The 5698-nt window shown below is 38.8% G+C and overlaps 1 non-coding gene across 1 annotated transcript; it reads left to right on the plus strand.

Moving 5' to 3' along the window:
* Positions 1–4364: 4364 nt before the first annotated feature.
* LOC133285323 (small nucleolar RNA R71) lies at positions 4365–4471 on the plus strand. Its single transcript, XR_009747989.1, has one exon. It is a non-coding gene; the product is annotated as a small nucleolar RNA R71 (small nucleolar RNA).
* The last annotated feature ends 1227 nt before the right edge of the window (positions 4472–5698 follow it).

A 5698-nucleotide genomic window follows, 5' to 3' on the forward strand; every position in this document is an offset into this window, starting at 1 on the left:
ACTTTATTGTGAACACCCACTTGCAACCTACTGTTTTCTTTCCTCTGGGTAATGCTACCGACTCCCAAGTTCCATTTTTGTTGAGTGCATCCATTTCTTCAAAGACTGCATTCCTCCATTTTGGATCATCAAGTGCTTCTTGGATATTTTTTGGTATTTTTGTATTGTCTAACATAGTGTTGAAAGCACGAAAACCTGGGGACAACTTTTCATATGTGATATGATGAGAAATAGGATGAGCAGTACAAGATCTAGTACCTTTTCAGATAGCAATAGGCACATCTAGGTTGGCTGTATCAATGTTGTTGGAACTAAGACTCAAGTCAGAATCCTGGCAGTCTAGAGGCTCCTGAGGTGATTCTCGGCTGCTGTAAAACTTTCCCCATTTTCCGGGAGGATCTCCATTATCTGACACATTAACTCCCCCTGTCTTTTGCATAATGACTCCCCCTGTCTCCAACGGCAAAGGAAAAACAACAGAATCATTTGGTTTCGAAGACTTATCTTCATCAACCCCAATAGACTCCCCCTGAAGAGAAGTCGAAGGAAAAAAAGATTGTCTCTCATCAAATGTGACATCCATAGAAACAAAGACCTTACGAAGTGAAGATGAGTAACACTTGTAGCCCTTTTGGTTAGGAGGATATCCTATGAAGACACATTTAATGGACTTAGGATCGAGCTTGGACTTTTGATGGGGAGGAACATGTACAAAAGCCACACTGCCAAACAACTTGGGAGGAAGGGAAGAATGAGCCCGGAAAGAAGGAAAGGTGAGGGTAAGACAAGATAAAGGAGATTGAAAATCTAGGACACGAGAAGGCATCCAATTGATGAGGTATGCTGCAGTCAAGACAGCTTCCCCCCACAAATATTTAGGGACATGCATGGTAAACATAAGAGCTCGAGCAACTTCAAGGAGATGTCTATTTTTTCTTTCAGTCACCCCATTTTGTTGAGGGGTGTTAGGACAAGAACTTTGATGAAGAATACCACGCTAGCTGAGATAGTTTCCAAGAACAGAATTAAAATATTCAGTACCATTGTCAGTTCGAAGAATTTGGATAGAGGTCTAGAACTGAGTTTGAACCATAGCATGAAAATTTTTAAAAATGGATGCAGCGTCAGACTTATCCTTTAGAAGGTATACCCAACATACCCTAGAGTGATCATCTATGAAAGTTATAAACCAACGAGCACCAGAGATATTTTTTTCACGAGCTGGACCCCATATATCACTATGAATCAAGGTAAATGGAGAAGAATCATGATGGACTCTAGAAGGATAAGAAACACGAGAATGTTTTGCAAGCTGACAAATATCACAAGAAAAAGAACTGGAATTTTTATTGATAAATAAGCTTGGGAACAACTTTTGAAGATAAATGAAATTTGGGTGTCCTAACCGACGATGCCACAACAAAACATCATTACAATCATCAGACAAACATACCGAGTGGTTCACAAATTTTTTTTCTTCACAAGAATCTTTTTCTAAATAATAAAGTCCTTCTTCCTCTCTAGCACTGCCAATCATCAGCCCCGAGTCCTGTTCCTGGAAAACACAAGCATTGACAGAAAACTTGGCAACACAATGTAACTCAGACGTAAGTTTACTGATAGAGATAAGGTTACAAGCAAGAGAGGGAACATGAAGGAATGAGTTCAAAGTAATGTGTTCAGAAAGTTTAATGGATCTTTTTCCAGCAATAGTGGAGAAGTTGCCATCTGCTGTTCTTATTCGTGATTGTTGATAGTAAGGGGTATAAGAACAAAATAAGGTTGCATTACCTGTCATATGATCTGAAGCCCCTGAATCAAGAATCCATCGACTACTATTATCAACATGGAACGCTATACCTTGTTGAGCAACATTGCTGGATGGAAATTTACTTTCAATCATCATGGCTGCGTGTGGTAACGTGTAGGCGGACGCTCCGTCCTTTCTCTAGCGCGTGGGGGCGCGTGGCTCAGCAGAATCCGATGGTCCTTCTTGAAACTTGTAGATCGGCTCCTTCTATTTCGAATGGTGCGGATCTTGGTCGGAAATGTTGTCGAAAAAATTTTCCGACGACTGCTGACAGTGGCTGACGGCGGTGGAAAGCTGGGAGTTTTCCTTCTATAGTGATTGGTAGCCTTACTTTGCTCTTGGGACTTTGTAGGAAGGGAAAATAACCTTAATAATGGTTGGAACAGAAAAGGGTACCAAGAGGTTACCTTAATTCGTTCTTTCACTTAGCTCCACAGCAGCTTATCTTTCAACTTGGAACATAACAGAATGCCTCAATCCACTTGGTCCAGGACCAAGGGCAATCCACCGATTCACGGTTCGGGATTCAAGTCGACGTACGGCAACCTATACAACCACGTACAACCATCAGTATACGTCAATTTCATCAAAACGCGAAAAATCACAAAATCCTCCCCCTCCCTATGGAGGGTTCGGCCTTACAAGGAAAAATTTCAACTTTATTTTTCTAACTTTTCTTTCTCATTTTATTACACATCCTTAGGTTGCCAAAAGGCTAACTCAAGTGTCGTTTTTCCGATTTACGTCTTTTAAGCATCGTTTTGCTAAATAGTTCCCTCTAGGTTCATTTATGTCCTTAAACACAAGTTGTTATTTTCCATTGATTCTTCCACTATCAATCCACCACACAACCCATCTAAATACCATTTAATTACACAACACATCATCCAAATAATTTTTCAACACAATGTCACACTTTTCTCCAATATGGCCGAATTCTAACCTATGTCCTTCCAAGGGACTTTCATTCAATTTTCACCACTCTACACCCCATACACTCCCATTATATCAACATACAACCATACTACAACTCACCAATCAAAGCCCAACAAAATTTCAAAATTCTAAGTCATGACATTCCTCAAAATTTCTAAGTTAAAATTTCAAAATTTTCATCAATAATTTTCATGGCATTTGTTGCTCTAACACATCATTCTAAGACATTATCATCTAATACACATTTTTCAATTTAGCTCTCTAACATCACCAATCACGAAATCAAGGTGTAGGGTTCATGAAAATAAACTACAATCAAACCATGTAAATGGGATGGAAATACACTCACAATCAAGGTAGATGCTACCCCAAGACTCCTCCAAGCAATGGAAGCTCAAATGACTCCATGAACTTCCATTTTTCCTCACAAATTCAGAACTGAAAATGCCAAGGATCTACCCAAATACACGGTTTCAAGGCTCAAGAGTGGTACCAATGTGTTTAGAAGGTGTTTTCCCTCACGATTCAAGACAAAAATCGTTGGATTCGGTGGAGAAATGGCTAAGTTATGATCAAATGAAATTTTGCACCATAAATGGGGGGAGGGGGGCTGTTTGCACAGTTTTGGCAAGAAGAAAGGAAGGGAAATTGATGGTGAATAGTGGTAGGGTGATGTGGCTTAAGTGGTTTAAGTGGGGTGGGTCCCACCGCCACCTCACGCGATTTCAAACTCATTTGAATTCCCCTCCGATTCAACTAAATGTCCATAAATTCAAAACCTATTTAGAAACTCCAATTTTTAACATTAACTATTCTCCTTTAATTATACTTGATCAGATGAATCTGGAGTTTTCCTGTCGTTCGGAGAAAACACTGTTTTAAGCTATTACGCGCGCAGTTGGCACGCTTCCCAAAACTGACTTAATTCCATCAAATTTTATCAAAAATCATATTTCCTAACTCAATAAACCATTTATAATTCATATTTGAAACCTAGAGCTCAAAACTCAATTGGCATGTTTTACGGTGCAATCGTACCGCAGTATTTTTACCCGTGAAAAACACTATTCACTGATTTTTCTGAAACTTGTTTTTCCACTCAATTTTTCATTCTGAATCCATTTCCAGGGTTATTTCTATCATCTGAGACCTTCTACTCAATTTTTATCTTTCTAGGATTGCGTGTTGGCTAATTATCGTTTTGCCCTTTCTTTGTATTTTGGCCTAATCTTTAGGATTTTCACTAATTCTTTACTTAATTACTAACTTAATATTTTAAATACTTAAGTTAGAATTGCTAGGTGTTATACAAGACTTCCATCCTTGGTGCTTCTTGATCATTTTTCAGGTTCTTCACCTCATTCATTAATGAGGCTAGCTAGGCTTCCATGGCAGTTTGTTTGTCTAGTTCGAGCATGCCAGGCTTCCTTACTGGGTTCACCCTGTGTATTGGACATTGGAGACATCTTTCGGCAGTTCCTTCTATGATTTCATACGTGGATTCAAGAGTTCCTGTAAAAAAATATCCTCTTGCAGCAAAATCTAAATGTGACTGAGAAGTATGGTCAAGTCCCTTATAGAAAGATTGTAGAAAGATTGTAACACTCCCCAACTCTCTACCGAATGGTTTGGACATTTTCTGATGATGTCCTTGTATCTTTCTCATGCTTCATAGAGATTTTCTCCATAAATCATCCTGAAGTTAGAGATTTCTGCTCTTACATCAGCTTGTCGGGACATAGGGAGAAACCTCTCTATGAACTTGTTAGAGAGTTCCTCCCATGAGTGTATTGAACCAGGGGTGAGAATTTTCATCCATGTTTTTGCTTTTAAGCCCAAGGAGTGAGGAAATAACCTCATTCTCATACTCTCCTCTGTCACACTCTCAGCTTTAAAATTATCACAGATATCTTGAAAGGTGGTGAGGTGTGTGTAAGGATCTTCTGCAGGGAGTCCATTGAAGACTCCTGCTTCCCTAATCATGTGAAACATCATAGGTTTCAGTTCAAAATTGGGTGCTGCAGGAAGGAGGATTACTCCCCTCTCTGGCCTGTTCCTAAAAGGAGCAGCCAGAGTTCTGAAATTTTGCTCAGGAGGAATATCTTCATTATTATTGTGATCAGCCATGTTTTTAAGAATTTCTTTCCTGAGGTTTCTTCTTCTTCTATAAAGTGTAGGTTCTAGTTCAAGATCAAAGAGAAACTCAGGTACTTCAATGGAGTGGTCAGAGTTTGTTTCAAACTCTTCACTCATAAACCATAAACACAAGCTACATGAACAGCAGGTTCAGTAACAAAAAAAATAAAATAAAATTACAGAGTATGTACTAAAACAGTAATAAGAACAAATTTTAGTGTTGCTATCCCCGGCAACGGCGCCAAAAACTATTGGGTGGTTTGCTTATGGTGGAAAAATATAAGTTCTGATGGGGGACATTCCTCTGTTCTATATTGGTGATAGAACACAGATTTGTTCCCTTACTTCCAACCCAAGTGCGCAAGTGCACGCATCAAGTAATAATGGGTGTATTAAGGCCCAGATTATCGTTCCCACGAGGATAGAACTCTAAATATTATCTTATACTATTTTATAAAGAATGAAAATGAGAAGAAAAGTTAGTGAATGAACTGTCTGGTCAAACGTTCCCTACTGCCTTGACAACGTTCCTCAGGAACAGTAAGTTCAGTCTGATGGCAAACAATTGCTCGCTGCGTTATATATGTGATCCTTCCTGCTTAGAAGAAGGTGAGATAATAATCATTGGAGATTTGGTAGATACAAGTTTAAATAAAGTAAAAATAATAAAACAGTAATAACTATAATTATGAGACAACAAGTGGATGGTTTTAAAAACAGTTTAACAGAAGGAACGGATTCACTGCTCCATTCTTAAATAGTTATTTCCTCTGCTCAAGACTTAGCACTTTTTGGCTTTGTCCCAGTTTCTTATCT

The sequence above is a fragment of the Gastrolobium bilobum genome, unplaced genomic scaffold (assembly GCF_033153095.1).
Source record: "Gastrolobium bilobum isolate Gb01-03AN ecotype WA unplaced genomic scaffold, APGP_CSIRO_Gbil_v1 utg112888, whole genome shotgun sequence".
Classification (NCBI taxonomy): Eukaryota; Viridiplantae; Streptophyta; class Magnoliopsida; order Fabales; family Fabaceae; genus Gastrolobium; species Gastrolobium bilobum.